Source organism: Dermacentor variabilis, chromosome 3, assembly GCF_050947875.1.
Source record: "Dermacentor variabilis isolate Ectoservices chromosome 3, ASM5094787v1, whole genome shotgun sequence".
NCBI lineage: Eukaryota > Metazoa > Arthropoda > Arachnida > Ixodida > Ixodidae > Dermacentor > Dermacentor variabilis.
Genome location: NC_134570.1, coordinates 185,462,778 through 185,482,768, shown reverse-complemented (window position 1 = coordinate 185,482,768; position 19,991 = coordinate 185,462,778). Strand labels below are relative to the sequence as shown.

At 45.5% G+C, this 19,991-nt stretch overlaps 1 long non-coding RNA gene across 1 annotated transcript in view; it reads right to left on the bottom strand.

Annotated features, from left to right (window-relative positions):
- Positions 1–17,291: 17,291 nt before the first annotated feature.
- The window catches only part of LOC142574362 (uncharacterized), a 69,044-nt gene continuing 66,344 nt past the window's right edge, over positions 17,292–19,991 (bottom strand). The window contains exon 3 of the long non-coding RNA XR_012826513.1: positions 17,292–17,366. This is a non-coding gene — a long non-coding RNA (uncharacterized LOC142574362). The remainder of the gene's footprint in view (positions 17,367–19,991) is intronic.

Here is a 19,991-nt window from a genome sequence, read left to right as displayed (position 1 = left end):
ACTCTTCTAAAGAATGCAGACATGAAGGTAGAAACCTCGCATATGGAAGTGAGAATGTTTTGCTGACGCTGAAATTGCGCGAACAGCATTTCAGGGTCATAAGCTGGTCTAAGAGGTTGCTTCCCTTGAGGTCCGCTTTGAAGGCTGTGAGGCTGTGACTTAGTATTTGAGCAACGTGGTGAGCCCTTGCGTGAAGACCTGGCACGAGCACATCAAGTCTGCAGGGAAGCTGCTGATCTCGAGTTATGCAAAGCTGTGGCTTCAAAAACACACGAACACATGAACGGCATGAACGAACATGGAACCAAAACGTGTGCCAGGTGCATCCAGTGACATAAAGAAACTGTTCTGGTTTTCTTACTTTGTGCGCTGGTAGTTTTTTCCTTTCGGAAGATTTTATTGTTTTATTGTATTATTTTATGTTTATAGACATTGGCCTTATTTATGATAAAACAGGGCGTGCCATATAAACGCAGCATTGTGATCTTTGAGCTGATGAGGAATGAGGCACAGTGTGTCAGTGATACTTCACTGCTGATTAAGGCGGGCGCTTTTATATATAAGCGAAGTTCAAAAATGTAGGAGGTCTATGAGAGCAGCACATGGTTATCATTCTATTTTACTTTCTGTAAGCTTTTTTTGTTGAATGGTTGAGCGCAAAAAAACTGAATGTTAATTTATGTGAACTCAGTCTCACTCTACCGTCAGTTTAAAGAGAAAAAAAAAGAGCGATCTCCGAAACCTGGACGCTGCCTCCATCAGTATTTGTCAGAGCTGCGAGGGTACGTGCCATAGGTGGTAAGGAAAGCAGGTTTAAACCGTGTAAGATGGGTCGTAAGCGCAAAATGACAAAAACTATCCCGAGCGGCTGACAGGCCGTACAGCCACCGAGCAGTCCACTGAGGAGAAGTTGCGGCGACAGGAGAAGCGTTCGACAGCTGTATTATTGTAGCTTGAGCTTGAAAACAGTATGTGTGCACTGACATGCATATTATGACCAGTCTATATTGAAAAAAAACTCATGCTAACGCACGCGCCGGTAGTGCGCTCCGTTGGGAGTGATATATATATATAATGGCGGACGTAGTAGAAGACGAAGCGACGGTCCCCACCTTGTACGGACCAGCGGCTAGGGAAAGACCATTTAGGCACCTTAGCTGTCGCTGTCTTGCACGTCGGGTCCTGGGGGGGAGAGGGGGGAGGGTTGACAACGCATATAACCTATGTTGTCAGAACGCAGGAAAGGCGCCTCTGAGCCCTCTTCAGCTGGAACTTCATGGGCGTCGCCAAGATGCCCGCTAGAGCTCTCTAGTCGTCGCAGTGCTCTCTGGAACTCCCTGGCCATCCACACAATGCCGCGGCTGTAATTACGCATCAGCGCCCGCAAAAGGGAAGCAGGCTAGATGGGAGATATTACGGTAGGAGGGGGAGACAGAGAATGCATAAAGCGAAAGGCCGGACGAAGCCGGGGAATAATAGCCATACTTCACTCGTGGCAGCTTGCATAGATGAGATGATCGCGTGTGAAGGGAAAGGCGCTCCAGAAAGCATGCGTCGTTTCTGGTCTCCTCAATAAAATAAATGCTGCTACTAGACACAGCAAGATTGCGGACACACTGCAAAATTTTTAGTTCGTAGAAAGATGCGGCACATTTCCGCTATTTCTGAAATATAAACACCGTGCAAGTTTCTACATGCGGAAAACTGAAGCAGAATGTGTAGACGCAAAGCCTCAGTGATGATCCGCACCATTATGACGACAACACACAAGCGGCTGTCGAGCGAATGGACACTTCAGCCACGATGCGATGAGCCCGTGTGGGGAAACGGTGTACTTTCTCGCGGGCTATACGGATAATGGTGCACAACAACACCTAGAGCTAACATGTCTCGCTGTGTCTTCTGTGTAAAACATAAAAAAAACAGAACTGGTCCATACAAGGTAACATTTAGCATCATATCGCGACTGTCCTAGGCCGCCAACCGCACCCCCACATGAAGTCAATGAACGCAAACGACACAGAAAATTCGCTTACCTCGGGTTCAGCAGTATCATGCGTGGGATCTGCATAATTTTACGTAACCCTTCCCACTCCGAAAGAATGAAGTTTTCTGAGGGTTTTCGCCATCAGTTTTCATTCACAATAGTTTATGTAAACTGCCCTTACACATACTCTCGCTAAGGCGATGTAGACAAGACAAAAAACGAAATATTTGCTTCATGGCTGTCTATACGACAACAACGTTGTATTTTAGAGCACAGATCCTAGGCGCTCATTCCTGCGGCGAGCGTCAGCGTAGACGTCCTACCGCGCTACCAAGAAAACTGACACCGCTATACGTGGAAGCAAAGGTGGAGTGCGGAGGAAACCGGAGGAGGAGGGTATGGCCAAATCGTGAGAAGAAAAGCATAATGCCGCGCACAGGGGGCTTTGCGGCGACGATGGCTACGGGATTGCGCTATGGAGTCACTGGAAAAACATTCAGAGTACTGCAAAGGTCGCGATTTGACTGGCAACACTGAGCGGCCACTGCCATATACCTTCCAAGCCGACTGCGTCGCGGGAAGACCGCCGTATTGGAAGAGCTTGATATTCGGTGACACATCGGGTTGAACGTTTACTGAAGTACAAATACTTTGTTCCCGGAGATAATGGTTGCTAAGAACGAAAATAAAATTTTATTTTGTGGGAAGTAATGCAGCCGGTGCTTGTTTTGCACGTCGATCATGTTTAATGCTCGAACTGTGCTACGACTGTGGGCAGCAGCTTAGCGCTGCTATTGGGAGCTTATGCACGCGTTTTCTCTTCCCTTTCCGCGGAGCGAGCTACGAAGGAAACATTTCTTCACTTCGAGCCGGAATGAGCAAGCTTGTGCTTTTGGGCATGAACATCGTGGACCGCCGTCGGCTTCTATTGAATGTTTCCAAGCAGGACGAAACTAACACCTGACTGTGTCACAGGCACGTACCTTCATTGTATAATTTCACAAGCTAAATCGGATACATTTAATTTAGTTTTCTATGTCAGCATAACCGCGTTTAAATTTGTGCCAATGACATGTGTATTTCGTGACTGCTTGTGATTAGTGGTTATTTTTTTATTTGTGTGACTGAAACTGTATGTATTCCTTTATCTTTTTTGTTTACGTCCTTCCCCACTCTAATGCCTGTTAAGGCACTGTGGGTAATAAAGTGAAAGAGAGTAAATAGTTTGTCAACGGATACCGCGCGTTCTCGATTCTGCCGGGTGATTTCGTCCGCCATATACGCACGACACACTGCGACTGCCGTGTGCGCACCGGTATTTGGCAGTGATATCGTAAGACGATCTGTGCACATCAGGAGTAAAAACCAACTTCGATGACCTTTTTGCGCACTAAATCTTGTGGAAGGCCAATATGAGCCAAATGCGTGATTACAGCAACGTATATGTACTTCTGTACACTGATAATGAGCGAGAGTTTGGTACATTGCGATTTATGAACCCGGCTGTCTAGTGCGTTCCCCCCACCCCCATGAGCGGCTACTCTTCTCAACTTATTTATGGCTGTTTTCTTAGACTGCCAAGATTTGCTGCCTGCGTAAAAAAGAAAGCAGGAACCCTCGTTGGTGAGGCAGCACTTCTTTTTCAAAGTTACATAGGCGATGTATAAAATTCTTGTGATTTTAGAGCGGTTTATGTAATATGCATAGTGACAGAGTGAAACCAAAGGTACATGCTGGGCGTCATATTGACCATGTTTTTATTGACTGCGATTGTCACGATCTTCTAAAAACAAGTGCCATAGGAGTCGAGTGAATCGAGGGGAGAGCGCGCTCACGTGCGCGGAGAAATCATGCGAGTACCTGGTGCACGTGAGGACGCGGAATTCTCGCGCGTCAAGTGTGCCGTCGCGTGCCACGAGCACGGAATAACCACGTGTGTTGAGCAACAAACGCGTACACGTGTACCTGTGTCAAGCGTGCAAGACGCGAACGATCCCTGCAATGAACTCCTATTTTCGTAGCATCGCTAACACCGCATGCACTCCGCTTAAATATCTTCAAAAACAGTGTCGAAAAGCACAAGCAAGGTGTACTTATACCTCGCACACGCGGCTGTTTTGGTAGGCTTGAAGTTCTCCCGGCCGATTCTGTGTAACCACGCAGAACGACGCTTTCGGTCATTTTTCCTGGTCGGAATCTAGAAAAAAGTCTTTCCAGACTGAGTGTTTGCTGCATCCGAAGGCGCGGCAGCCAGGCATGATTTCCGTGCAGCCAAACGCGAGTGCGACAGTCGGAACACAAACAAACGTAGGGAACCTGTGCTGCCTGCGCTCTAACTCAGCCGGCCTACCCGGCGCTTGGAAGGTATATGGCACCCCAAAGTCACATGGTACGGTTGGGCCAATGAACGCGTCGGCGGCGCGGGGAAAACGAATGCGGTACTCTGAAAATTTTTCCAGTGACTCTATTGCGCCAGAGTAGCGCGCGCCATCTGTGTGGAAAGAAAGCGCTGCGTGAGCATATATTGTATGCAGTGGCTGCCGTGAATCGCATCCTGACATCACCCACGCTCTTGCTCTCGCAATCTCCCGATTAGCGAGGCAGTCGCACCACACTTCTCTTCATTTGCAACGTGCCGCATGATACAGATTGTTCACGCCAGGAGACAGATCGCAAAATGAAAACACGTATACAGCTGCGTTCAGATTTTTCATTAGGGAGTATCGTATCGTCGGTGAATTTTCTTTTTGTAGCGGCAAAATTTCACAATGCTTACCCAAGTTGTTACACAGTTGTAAGGCTAACTTGCATACCTTATGTGACATGGTATTCTTGGGAGCTTACTGCAGGTAAAGGCCACAAACATCACAAACGCGACACGTACCACGCTGTATTGGCGTCTTTTTAATGCGTAAGCATTATTTGAATACTGAACCAGCTCCGTCACACGAAAAGTACAATACCTTGTATCTGTACGAAAATGCGTAATTTCCAAAGACATTTACTCGTTCTATAAATGTAAATGTAGGTAGTTGGTAGCTCTATAAGCGATAAGGAACAACTGAAAAAAAATGATCACAGAGAATACTCGCAGGGCTCCATAAAATGTGCATGGGAAGCTTATAGTACGGGCGGACAAACTGAAATTTGGGTTGCGCTTACACATACTTGAAGAACTACAATGAAGTTTCTGCTTTTTTTTTGTTTTCAATGATTATATCACTCTCTGAGTTGGTTTGCTGCATAGATTCCTTATCAAATGCGATCCAGAGTGCTTTCTTGCGATTAGGAAGGTTCCAACATTGTTTATATAATTTTAATATATATATTTAACGTGCGTAGGCATGGTATGCAACAGGTCTTGTTACAGCGAAGTGCACATCAGAGTCACTAAAGATGCGTGATCTATACTCTTCTACGTTTATAAACTGGTCGGGTTGATCATCAGTTATACACAGGAGGTCGTAGATCTCGTACATACATTTCACGCTTAAGACGTAGGCACCACAACCAGCAACTATGACTTACTATTTTGAGTTGAAATAGAAGCAACAAGTTTGCAGTTTCTGCAGTCCGAAAAGAGCACGTGGTCTCGCTTCGCCGCCGGGTCTGGTGGTGAAAACGATAAATGAAACATGTCAGGACACGAAATTACACCCCTCATAACTTCTATGAACGTCATTAAACTCGATGATGTATGACTGGTGGGTCAGTCTTTGCTGCGCTAGGTCGCAAGTCCTTTACACATCTGTAAAATGTTAAGGCCGGGACGAGGAAGAAGTGTCTTTTGACAAAGTTCTATTCTTTCTACCTACGCTTTATTTTTGTGCAAATCAAGTGTATTCGCTGTTCTTCGTTCCTTGCTCCGTGTTGATGGAAATGTTCCACCCCAGATTCCTTCCGGCGACGCTGGCGTCAAAGCGACAGCGAAGACACCCATGCCTGCTCCCTTAGTAGTGAGGACTCTTCCGATGGCGACTTCGAACTTGTGCGGAGCCGCAAAGCGAAGATAAGGAACACCAGGGTGTCTTCATTGTCAAGTACACTAACAGCAGGACACACGTTGAGGCCGGGCACCAATAGCATCATAATTGTGCCCCGGCTTCTTACCGCCAACAGGAAGTGCCTAACAAACAGTCTGTGTCAATGTCACGGGGATCCCTGTTGGAAAATGAAATATATGACATTCTAGTGAACACTCAGAAAAAAGGTACTGGGGGTTGATGTTCAGCGTGCGGGCGCTCTGATCGCTCTACGCAGTCTAACACACATTGATGTAATCCAGGGGCGTTATAATGTGACTAACAAAGGTGTAGGATTGGGCTTGTTGGTGAAGCATGCTTTGAAGTTTGAATACCAGCACAAAGACAGCAGAGAGAACAGCGGTTTGTTCTGTCGCCTCTGCTGTCCTTGCGCGGGTATTTAAACTTCAAAGCTGTAAGGAAAAGCTATTACAAACTTTTCTAATCCAATTCTGCAATCAGATCTCCATGGTAGGTCAAAAAATTTTCGAGCCGCAACCCACTGCGCTTGTCTGTCCCGTGGCATCACGGAAACTGCGAAAACCCCGCATCTGATATTTGTGCACACTTGAATATGCATTAATTAACGAAACGAAAGAAAAGTAATAATTTCTCGCTCGGCGCTTTTTTTGCCAGTAGCCAAAAAGCGCCGTTTGACTAATTGCTATTGGTGGAACATTATCGGGCTGCGCCCACTTTGCCTGTCTGTCACGCAACCTGACGAAACCACGAGAACTCTCCGCGTCAAAGTGACGTGTATGCGTTAAAGACGTATTAATATGCCGACCAAAACTGATAACTTTTCTGCATATCCCTCTATGAAAATCGTCATGACCTTTATGTTTCCTGTATGTTTCCTTCTTGTGCCCTGTCTAACCTTTATGTTTGCTTGTCCTTTATGTGAACTTGAGGAAACATACTTTGTGTTTACGGCATGTTTACTGATCCTTTCTTAGAACTCTAGGAGACGAACTTTATCTTTCCTGTAGGATGTGTCCTTTGTGTTTACGGCTGGATGTTACCTGTGTATGCACTCTACGTTACCTGGCTGTGTACTCACTCTGTGTTTACGACAGGATGTTACCTGTGTGTGCACTCTATGTTACCCGGCTGTGTGCTCCCTCGAGTGCACATCCAGATAACATATAGTGCACCCAGTGATTACCTTTTCACACATCCTAGAGATAGATTATCTACCTGAAAGATGTATTAACTATTGGCGTAACCAAGTAAGAGAATGGGGGGGGGGGGGGCGCCAGCCTTCCCTTCCCTATCTATCTTGGCCGCATCCGATGCATTGACGGCCACGCGCAATCAACAGTACATACGTACATCAAAGACTCATGCAGCGAATTGTCTCTCACGACAAATAACGATTGCGCGGCGGCTGGAGACGCGGTGGCACGAGCGCAGTGTTCGATGGCTTGCGTTACATGACCCGAAAAAGAGGCGGACGCCTCCGGGGCCAATCCTCCGCTTTGCTAGGAGCGTATATGAATATACAACCTACCACTTAAGTAGCTCTTCGTGGTGTTATATTGGTTTCCTGATAGCATCATTACAAGTAAATATAATACGTACGTTACGATTGTCTCTGTATTACGCTCGTTAAGATTTATTTGCAGCCGTCAGCTGAAAATAGCGCTGCCACCTCCAAAGCTGAACTGGAGCTCACGGTAACTTTCAGAACCCCTAGTTCGAAATGATGTAGTGAAATTGAATAACTGTAACGTTTCTGATACTCTAAACCAAAAAAAAATTTAAAATTGGGAGACACTGCTCCTTCAAAACCGTGGTCTTCTAAGCACTTTTTGACATGTTGCTTTTTCTACGCTATTTCTTTCTTCAGCCCTCGGCCTGTTATGATACCTTTTCTCTATACTACTCACACAAATGATACACAAAGATTCGCTCACTCACCAAAGCAGGACCGGCGGTCAATGCTACAAGTGCCTTTCTTTTCAAAACTGCGAGTGATTGCTGTAGCAAGGTAGCAAAGTGGGCGAGTTTGTTAGGATTCATCGTACTTTCCGCAACAACGTAAAAGCAACGCGGAAACAAGGAAGAAACACTGCGAAGAAGCAGCGTCGTGTTTGTTCCTTTTGTCCGTGTCGCTTTCGCGCTGCTACCAAAACTACGTGTCATTGGTGTTTTGACATTAGCGGGGGTATAGCACATCAGCGCGGATCCCGTAAATGCTGGCTTGGGCGTACAACTGAATAATTTATAATTCTCAGTTGGCTGAGTATGAAAGTTGTGTGCGGACTATGGGGGTATCTGTTTGATTACTCGAGCACGCAAGCAGTACGGCTGTTTCACTTCGACCGAAGCTCTAGCTGCCGCTGCAAGCAAGCCATCGCCACGTTTTGTCGCCTTTATTCCTTACGCCACGAGGAAATATTGTTCCACCTAATCAAGATAAGACCTCACATTCCCAAAAACATGCCAGTGGGCGCCATAAGAAGCGTGCATATAAGTTGTGATCCCGAACTTCTGATCGGTGGGTCTCGCAGCTATCGCGGCTGCGCGTAAACGGTTCGCCATCCCACGCTAACGGAGCTGCACATGTTGCGCACCTGACTGGCTCGTGTCCGCCGGCAAAAGTTCGTGCATAGTTCGTCTGAAATCTCTGTACATGCTTGAAAAACAAGGCAGCACACCAGGGCACTTTAAACTCAATAAGTTGTGTTTAAATACCATGCAGCCTTCCGTCCAGCTACGACTTGCCCTCACTCAGAAAATTTAATCTCGAAGGCCGTTCTTTTGCAAACTGCACGCCCTAGAAGCACTCGGGGACTAACTTCACTTGTTAACCGCAGTGCGGCGCTGCCGCAGTGTGACATTTATGCCCGGTAAAATTACTGGATGATATATTGAGCTGGGCCACGTTGTGTTGGTGTGAGCGGTGAGAGTGCTCGTTGCAGTTAGACGGTGATTAAATCGTATTTTAGAAGTGCATCAGAAAAATGTGATGCGTATCGTGTGCGTTAACCATCAGGAAACTTCTGGACTCGTGTAACGCTGTTAGTCGCCTTATGTTTCCTGTGATAAGCCAGTGTACTACAGCACCCGTGCGAGCTGCCTTTGTTCTCGCCTGTCTGCGTTCGCTCATGAATTACCTTGTACTGTGGTTTCGAATTATGCTGCGTGGAAGAATTTGTTGAAAGTTGTGCTTTCGTGTGCTGGTGTTCATCGACAAGTCGACATTGTTCGCGCTCGAAAGAGCGTCGTCGCGTGGTGCCTGCGAGACGAAGGAGCGTTCGCTGACCACATGTTGAAGGTAAGCAAGTCTGACGCTTGCGCGCATTCTCGCAGCTTATGGTTCATGTAGTAAGCTTTGTGCACTGACAACAGAGCACTTTGGGACCGTAGGTTCTCGATGTTGCTGTGCATATTTAGCAAACCGTTTCACGATGGGAGTTTCCGTGAAATGTATTATTTCTGACCGCTAACTTGCTTTCTGCAGTGATGTGCTACCACCGCTGATTGTGTATACTGGATGGGCAAACATTTACGTAAATGCTGAAAGCTACTGTTTCCCCGGTAGTTTCCCGATAAGAAATTCTTCAGTGAATACGCATTTCGGCAAGTTACATGTGCAGTGCCTGTCGATGTGTCGTGGGCATCGCGAGTTGGCACACGACTGCGATGTTTGACACTTGAACAGATATTAGCTTGTGTGAAGATTATTTTATTGATAGTGTGGAGTTTGAAGTCCAGCTGCGCGTGAACTTGTCTGCATTGTTTGTGTTCTTCGACGCGCTCGCGTATGTCTTTTATATTGTAGGGCAAACATAGACCGACAATACAACAGCGAAATTTCTCTTTAATCGAGGCATGTCAATCAGACGCTCGTTTTCATTATTATTTTCATCCGAAGAACAGGATGTCAGCTCCTGCGATTGTTAAAGACAGTGGCTTGTAGCACTGCCTAATAAGGGCTGCGATTTTCTTGCGATGCTTTCCGCTCGATGTTTGCCACTCTTATAACCGACCTTCCTCGGCTGGCTGTTCTAGTTAATAACGATATCGGAATGTCGGTCAGATCAATGAGGAAAAGGAGTAGCATCGGAAAAGGGATCGCAAAAAAATCGCGGCCTAAGTTTTAGACCGTTCATAATCGATTGTTCGTTTGATTTGCTAGATATTTAGGTTTTGGTGATAATTTCCCAGGTAGTCTGATGTTTGCTGCTGTTTTTATTCCCGCCTGAATTTTACCATATAGCAGTGTAAACACTTGAGATATAACTACGAGACATCTGTACAAGCAGGCACACAAAGGTAGCACACAAAGATTTATTGGCCAGTTGCCTACTCCTAAAGTTCATATACTACTTAGCAGCTGCTGGAATAATGTTTAAAAGAATTTGTGAGCAGTTTAATACCTGAGTGGACTGGCAGCTTAGTCGGTTTCAAACAACAAATAGTTAAAAGCTGCTGTGTTGCCCTGATGTTTTATGAGCTATTTTTGGCTTCTCCATGTTCATTAGCTGTGTGCATACAGGCCAAGCTGTTCTTGCTTATATGAATATTTTTGAATAAGTGAAAAAGATTGGCTTTTCTTTTGTTTTTCAGGGGCCTTGTGAGCTCTCACCCAAGCACCACATTCCAGAGGTCTGCTGTGAGCAGACGTGGCAAATTGAAGTAACATCCAGATAGCCCAATAAACTGTTCGTAGTTTCAGACAAACCTTTGCAAAGTATAGTCAAAACTTTCTTTTAAAAGTGCAAGCACTGATCCAACCTGATCTTTCCATCAAACATAACATTTTATATTAGTAGCAAAGACACAACTAGAACAACAGCAGCACTGCAGCGAGGAACGTACAGTGGTGCTCCAAGTGTTATACTGAAATAATCTATGAAGTCTAATTAGTTTGTAATTTTAGAACAAATTGGCATGAATTTCTATGCCATAGCAGAGTGCCAATTCGTATGATGCATCATGTAGCGAGCAGTAACGTTACAATGAAAACCAATGCGAAAATTTTTAGCTCAGGAAAAGTTTATAAATATAACATGTGTACACGTAACTCTCCATCTATGCATGTCTACGTAAAATACAGGATTTAAGCACTGCGACCACATAAAGGATGCATAAAGGTAGGACACATGAAGGAAACACAAAAGCAGTGGCCAAATTTCAACAAAGAGGAAACATAAAGTACGGTACCATAAGGGATGCATAAAGGGAGGACACATGAAAGAAACACAAAAGCAGTGGCCAAATTTCAACATGGAGGAAACATAAAGTACGGTAACATAAGGGATACATAAAGGGAGGACACACGAAGGAAACACAAAAGCAGTGGCCAAATTTCAACAAGGAGGAAACATAAAGTACGGTACCATAAGGGATGCATAAAGGGAGGACACACGAAGGAAACACAATAGCAGTGGCCAAATTTCAACTAGGAGGAAACATAAAGTACGGTACCATAAGGGATGCATAAAGGGAGGACACATGAAGGAAACACAAAAGCAGTTGCCAAATTTCAACATGGAGGAAACATAAAGTACGGTAACATAAGGGATACATAAAGGGAGGACACACGAAGGAAACACAAAAGCAGTGGCCAAATTTCAACAAGGAGGAAACAAAGTACGGTACCATAAGGGACGCATAAAGGGAGGACACATGAAGGAAACACAAAAGCAGTTGCCAAATTTCAACATGGAGGAAACATAAAGTACGGTAACATAAAGGATACATAAAGGGATCACATATGAAGGAAACATAAAAGCAGTGGCTAAATTTCAACAGGGAGGAAACATAAAGGACATTTCCTTATGTGAACTGGGGGAAAACATGCAGTAAACATAAAGTATATAACCATTTTCATAAGGGTCCCGAGACTGCCCCACTCCGAAAGGAATTCAAGACATCTACCAGCCGATCGCTGCGGCACTAGATACTCGGAGCTGCCGGAGAGCATGGATATATGCGTGTAATAAAACATTTGGGTGGCAATATAACGTTAGCAAGGTCTTTCGCCGCTTTTTTAAGATTGTTCTGCCATCTCTACTAAGCTGAGGATCGGTTTTAGCGGCATTGTTAACCTTTTGTTGCACTCCGCTACGATTATGGACCAGCCGCCGCGAGCTACGGGAAGCAGACCAATCGCAGACGCCGGCACCACCCTTCTCCTCCGGTCATCTGCATTCATTTTGCTGGCTCGGTCCTATCGAAGCTCTCTCCACTTGACCGTACCCCTCACCTCTTCTCAGCCAATTAGATGAGAAAGCCTGCTGAATGTAAGCAATGCAATTCGCTTAGCAAGCAAAAGAATGTGACATCCTATAAACAAGAAGCACGTTTTATTGGGCCTTTCAAAGAACGCTTCAAATCACCGACGCTTGCGTCGGTGATTACGTACATTACGTAAAAGGAGAGGACGAGAAGAGAATAAATTCGTCTCGCTGCATCATCGTAAGGTCACAGGCAATAGATTGTCTAAAAGAAGGTGGGAGTGACTGAGTAAACGATGCCCCGAGAGCGCCAAAACAAGCGGAGTCCCCCATCGATTGAAGGTAAGGCTCTGCGCTCCGACGGCTTTCACGGCGCCCTAAAGCAATTGGTTCGGCCGATGGGTTGGACATGCACATGCGAGGGGTGCCAATTTTCAACGAGGGGACGGTGATAGACAGTAGTAGTGACGCGCGGCGACCTAAGAGTTCAGACTACCCGAAGTGTACTGTGTTGTCATCTTCTGCGTCAGAAGGGATGGAAGAGCAGAAGTGCAAGAAGCTATAACGGTGTCTATTTGGAGATGGGCGTCCTTGTGGCCATTGATAATATCTGTCGAAAATGCAAACAGCTCGATTTCTGTGCGGGCGCAGTCGATGATCGCATGATTTGTGAATAAAATGTCCCAACCTAATATGATATCGTGGCAACATGATGATAACACAGTAAATTCGGTGGCACACAAGTAGTCCTGGATGACGATACGAGCGGTGCAGACGCCGGATGGCTTGGCGTACTGTACAATGGCACTCCGAAAGAAAACTCCACAAAGTGGTGTCGAAACTTTTCCAATTCTAGCAAATGCGGGCATCTATAGCTGAAAGTGCTGCGCCAGTGTCAACAAGTGATAGCGTCAATATTCCGTTTACTGCGACTTCAATTATGTTTTTCGGGGAACTGTGAGGTCTTAATTATTAATTTCACTGAGACCGCAGTTCTTGCCTCCTGGGGCGCTATAACGAAAAACTATTCCAACCTTTTCTATTCTGCAATCAGCCCACCGCGATTGGTCAAAAACTTTATTGTACCACCCCCACTTCACCTGTTTGTCACGCGACGTCACGAAAACCGCAATAGCTCCCCATCTGATATGACCAGTACACACTGATTATGTATAATTTGACTGAACAAAACAAAAATATTTATTTCTGATTCGACGCCTTTTTACCATTAGCCCTAGGCTACTGGTCAAAAGTTTTCGGGCTGCACCCATTTCACCTGCCTCTTATGCGACGTCACGAAAGCGCAAAAACTTATCGCGTTAAAGTGACGTTAAATATGCCTTAATACACCGAAAAAAACTGTAGTTTCTTCTGAATAATCGGAGGCTCCCCGTCCGAAAGAAATAAAAGATGGCTGCCGCCGATCGCTCCGGCACTCGCTACTCGCCCCTGTCGGAGAGCATGAGTTTATTTTCATGTATTAAAACCTTTTGCGTGGCCTGTAGCGTTTTCGAGAACTTTTGGCACGTCTACAACCTCCTTCTGCCAACTATTCTTTGCTGACGATCCGGTTTAGCGTCATTCTGAAGCTTCCGTTGCATGCCGCCGCAATTGGCGACGAGCCACCGCAAGCTAAGGAAGAGAAAGTGGACCAATCGCAGAGGCCGGCACCACCCTTTTCATCCGGTTATCGATATTGGCGGCGAGGAGTTACGGAGTCGCCATCTATCGGAAGCGCCTCGCTGGCGTAGTATGAGGGATCACGCGGCGCGCTCTTCATAGGTTTTGCTTTCAGCGCTCACTGAAAACACCACGCGCGAGCTCTCCCGGACATTTCTGTAAGTACTTTCGAAACGAGACAAGTCTTTTACTGTCTAAATAATAATCTTGGGCAAAGTGAAAGCACAGAATCGTTTACAGACGCTATCTCTTTACCGAATACGTACAGTGAACGCCACTGCGCGCGGTCGCCGCGATGGAGTCTCGCGAACCGGATTCTGCGTGATAGGTAGGTAAACGCTGAGAGTAAACTATGTGAAATCTGTTCTTATCGTGTTTGTATAACTAAATGGAGCTTAATAGAATGAAGCCTCAATGCAGCGATTGCACAGATTCGCAGCGACCGACTGCGCGTCCGCATGCTTGTCCACGCAGTTTCGCTCTCGCCGCACGCGCGTTTTCGCGCCGTGCCATGAGCTTTAGGCAAAAGAATATGAGCATTTGACAGCATACAAGCAACCATTGTTGCGTGGGCGCTATCAGAGCTGTTTAAAAGTAATTTCATTGTAGAGACTTCGACGTCTATATACCGGGACTGCGGTGTGCCGTCGCGACGAGTCAATATTTTTTTCTTCTAAATTCTTGGACGTTTCAATATCATTTCTCGAGTTGCGTCGCAATGTATGTTTATCGGTGTTCTCAGCGTGCGATTCCCACTGCTTCTTTTTTGTAATCCAGTGCATTAATTCATCACACGTACAAACACGACCATATGCCACGCCTTTTCTTAATATGCGTCTTACCGCTCCCTTTCCATTCCAGTGAATTTGCCAGTATCTATAGCATCGACAAGTTCATAGACGAAACCGTCATGAGATTAGTCGGGCATCGCACTCGGGCGAGCGTCTCAGTGCGCGTTTTCCGAACATCGCAGACCCGGCGCCGTAGGAGAAATCTTCCTCGCGTCTGTGCTTGCTGCATACCCGAGTTCTTGCCGATGACTGTTTGCCGGTTTTCGGCAAACAGTCAAAACGGCAAAATCTCGCCACTAAATGAGGACCACAGCGTACGAGAGAATTTAAACTCTTGTTTTCAGCTCGCTTCGGTGCTCCCGAAGCAGCCGACGCGGCCGCTATGTCCACGTGATCCCTAATAGCACGTCACGCCGACGGTGGCGCCAGCTTTTCCAGTGGTGGAGCACGAGGCCAATTCAGTGGAGTGGCTCGGCCCCATCGAATCCCTCTCCACTTCGGCATGGTATAAGACAAGCAGCTCAATGCAGATATTGTTATTCGATTTTCAAGCAAACAAAAGTGACCTCCTACGAACGAAGGGAGCATTTGATTGGTTTGTTCAGACTAACCTAGCGAGTGACCGTCCGATGCTTGCGTCGCGGTTACGCAAATTTGACGTCAGGTGATTGTAATAAAAACATATGGGAATGGTTTTACGTTATACGGCCCCTGAACTGCGAATTTTAATTTTCCTGGCCCAGTGGGCTCCGGCGATGGGGCATGAGGGAAATGGAGCGGTGGCGAGCAGAAGGGGGACGGCGAGTCGAGAATGCGGCCATCGCGGCAAGAGGAGATTCAAAGCTGTCCGAATAATTTCCACGTTTTTCGGAACGTGGCGCATATTGACACGTGCACTTGTTTATCTTTCATCGGGTGACCGCGTTTCGCAGTCCAACAAAAGTTATCGCTCAGCGCAAGGTGCGCCTGAATGATTGGAACCTAATGGAAGGTTATCGATGGTTCTATGCGTTGTCTGTTGTCATCGAAGCTTGTGTATTGTGACTGTATACGCGACGCGAATTATGCAATAATTCTGGAAGACACGTGGGCACCAGCGATTACTCTGGAAACTTCGATGACCCATGTATAACAGCAGATGCGCTTGACCGACAGATGAGATTTTCGCCGATCGCCGACTGTGTTCGCCCTATCGTTGTTCGTTGAATATAGCCTGTTTTAAGGCACGAGTTTGCCCAATAACACCCTAGTCTCTTCCTTCACAATTTTGCTTTTTTCACCCTCCCTATTACGTAACAATTTGGATGCACATTGTAGAAGTTCGGTGTAGCTAGGCGACATTGACGTTCCATGCGTCCTGCGCAGCCACTATAAATAGAAATCGGACGGTTGTCTTTCATGTGCCAATATTGCTGGACCACTGCCCGGTCGGGAGGGGTTGCGCGCGTGCGCGAAGGCAGGCGAAGTGGACCGTAGCTAGGTCGGCAGTATAAGCCCCGAAGCTGCATTGGCGTAGATGGAGAACAGCAGTCGGAGGCTCATACAAGGCGGAACGAGGTCGTCTACCTACTCCTTGATGACATAATGAAGAACGGGCGCCAATCAAGAACTCGATTGGCCGCTTGTAAACAATATCAGAGAAATCTGAGGCGCAACCTCTTCACGGACGAAGTCCTTGTTCGGTAGGAGAAGCGCAGTGTTAGCCGGACCGACAACCCAGCTCGACATTGAAGTGGCCTGTTGAGGAGACTGGGAGGTACGTGGCTACACGTTGTTCACGTAGTTCATCGAAGCTTTTAATTGACAGAATCTCATGAGTTCACACGGTGTTGCCGGATTTCTCGCCTACAGCATCTGGAAGGCGTCGTCTTCAATGACTTTTAAGATATGCCAGATATTCTCGGCATCAGCCATTGTGACGTCAACGTGGCTACAGAGGTCGACAGCAACTTCTATATAACTCTTAAATGTCTTCCTGCTCTGTTTCGCACGCCCACGCAAATGCTGCTCGGCGCGAAACTTGCGGACGGTGCGGCGCGCGAATACTTCCGTCACGTTAATTTTGAAGGTGGCCCACGTCGTGAGATAACTTTCGTGGTTTCCGTGCCATTCGCTGACGACACCGCTCAAATAAAACGATACGTAATTCAGATTTTTCATATCGCCCCAGTGGTTGTAGATGCCCAACCAGTAACGAGCTAGCATTCCACAACATGGTCTTATGTACCGCAGAAGATGGGTGCGTCGAGTTGACACAACGGGGCAGGGCGGACCACGGCAGTCACCAAGGCCAGGATTGTGGTTGTAGTGGTCCCTCTTCCAGCAAAATGAAGACAGGCTGTAGTGTCTGGAAGCAAAATGCTTGAAGCCGCTCCAGTGCCATCGTCAACGGTTCGCTATAGTAGACGTCCGAGCTCGGCTCGAGCTGGCGACGCGTGTCTAGATGTTAGTTCAATGGGGCGCTTACACCCATCGGCCGTGTTTACAATATCTTCAAGGGTGCTGTTTGCAAGTTTGGTTGTTTAAAATGGGCGCCTGAATAAAGTAACTAGTTTCTTTCCCTGACAAAGTAGCAGCGTTAAAAGATACATTTCAGACGCTTGTCTGCTATAAAGCATACTCACCGTGGCCATTGAACGTTTCCATAATTGTTTGGTACTGCTCGCCTTGTCGTGAATAATACATCACTGTTTCCGTTCTGCACGAAAGATTGAGAAATAAACAGCAAAACACAATAACACTGATAGTCAGCATCAACGTGGCAGCGGCTGAAGCAGTTGTGGACGGCATTCAACGCCTGGTATTCCATCTTTCTACAAGTTATCTGCGAGTCACTATTTGAATTTCTGAGTGGAGGCTATCGGTATCTCCTGAGCTGGCCGTGGATGTTGACATCACTATTTGCATTACTGGTCTACCGCAATCAGTCCCTAGGAGCAAAGTGTCATAACAAAAGAAGCGAGGATAGCCACCCTGAACTTTTGGCAGTGGCATCAGCAACTGGGCAGTGTATTCTGGCCCTGGTATTTCATCGTTTAACAGGCTGGAAACTGGGTTTCGAGTAGCACTGTCATTTCAACTATGAATTTTGCTTTGCAGCTGCGGATGCTGCCAGTGTGAATGCTTTTGGTTTGGTCTTTACATCTTGTTTTGTAATTGTCGACATAAATCTTGAATTATGAAAGGCATTTCAATATACAGTTGAACAGCTTAATGAATTTCGAATTTCAAATTAGTTCGAGCAGGCGATCTGAATATTCATCCAATAAGTGCTTCTGTGCAAGAAAGGAAATTGCACAGAATCCCCGAAGTAAAATTTTTTAGCCGCAACAAATGTGGTTAAAATAATTTTAAATATCTCATCAACTTTGAATGACCTTTCTTTGTCACAAAACGTGGTTGCTCAGGTCTCTCGTTAGCTGTAGTGAGCACATATATCAGTGATTTTGATCGTCAAACATAACACAGAAATCTAGGAATAAGGGCAGTCTTGTTACTGTCACAACGGATAATAACGAACTCAGCCTGAAGGCTTTCTCCGAATAATTGATCAGAGTTCATAGGCTAACTGCTTGCCGCATTGAGGATCCTAGATAGGCTTATGGTTGTATTTTTATGTGTTCATATCTGTCTATCACAATTCATTTTCGACAACACTCTAAAACACTACCGAAAAAGCAAAAAAAAAGGAAACCATGGTTAATGAAAACTGCATCAGAAAAAGTAATTACACAACCTCTTCGTTGCAATAAAGTGCAGGGAGTCTCTTAAAATTGTAAGGTATAGAGAAATAAGCTCAGCAGCCCATGGCAGAGCGAAGAACAAAAATATTTAGGCAACTTTTTTGACTAGTAGGTATTGAAAAAAATCTGACTAAGCCTGGAGAGGACGGACTATTTTTCTGCGGTGCAAAAGAACAAGGTGAATACATTACGGAATATTTGCATAGACGACAACAGAATTTGAAGGGTGGACTTAGCAAATACGTCAATATTTATCTATTGTCTCATAAATCAGGTACAAGATCCAAATTGCACAGCCAGAACGAAAGGCTCTTTTCTGTTTCGACGTTTGCAAACGAGTTAGTATATTTAGGTCCATAAGAAGCAATAAATAGTGTGACGTTAATGTACTTTAAATCCTCGCCATTACGTATGTCCTTTACATAATTGCCCCATTGCTGAAATCTGTCATAAAGGCTATCCTCGCTCACGGAGTTTTTCTAAAGATGTTAAAGATTGCCGAGGCCTTAGTTCTACACAAATGTGCATTTCAGAACATGCTTTTCCTTTCCGCAGATATGTGTAGATAAAACGCGGCAATGCACGAGCCATGTACAGCTATCGCTTTAAAATGAGGCGTTCCTTAATTCTTTTGCGCCAACCTCCGTCATTTCTAGCAACTATCTCGTTGCAGTGGCAGACCAGTCCCCACTGAGTTTTCTTAGCCTTCAGAGAAGCCAAAGCAAAGCCATAGGTTCGTTGGATAAACAAGCTGACAGCTGCCACTGTGAAATTTTATGATATTTTTGGCACACAGAAACACAAATTAATCAATTTTAACTGATAATGAGCAACATATTGCGCTGTAGAATTTCATCTAGCGGAATAAAACCGAACATTACTTACATAGAGCATATGTGGTTGTACTTCGACAGCATGCTTACTTATTCGAGGAAAATGAAGCAAAAATTAGGGTGCTTCCTCGTTATAACAGTCTTCACTTGTAAGAGAGAACAGTATGTTAAAATGATTTTTTTATGCAGCAGCTGTGTTCCAAATGTTCCTCCTTTATGAAGAAGCTAATTTGGCCCCCTTTTGCTGCAGGGGGTTGCTAGCTTCTCTTACATAATTTAGCATTGTGTTAACATATTGATGGTTTTCAGACTATCTTTCCTATAGGATATATCATTGTTTTAGGCCTTAAGCTGTTGCTCTGCTTTATGGTTCACTAAGTTGTTTCTATTTCATTTTTCTTTTGCTGCTAGGCTAGTCTAGTCAAGGCTAGTCTAAGAAGGCTAGTCAAATAGTGATTTGATGTTTCCATATGTGAATTCTGCTTTTGTTTTCGTTCATGAGAATTAGGTCTCATAAGGTGTCCTCTGTGTGTTAATTTACTGGAGAGAATGCAGCTAATACTGCGCTGCTGCTCACCTAAGAAATCATTTTTTAATGAGAGATGTGTTCCTTTTCAAGCATTGCTTTTACTGTCTTATTTTATTTATGCTTTATTATGTTCATGCTTAGCTGTTATGCAAAAGTGATATTTTTGTATTGGTTCGTGTGTTAAGTGCTAATGGTGCCTTTCAGAAACCAAGAGATGG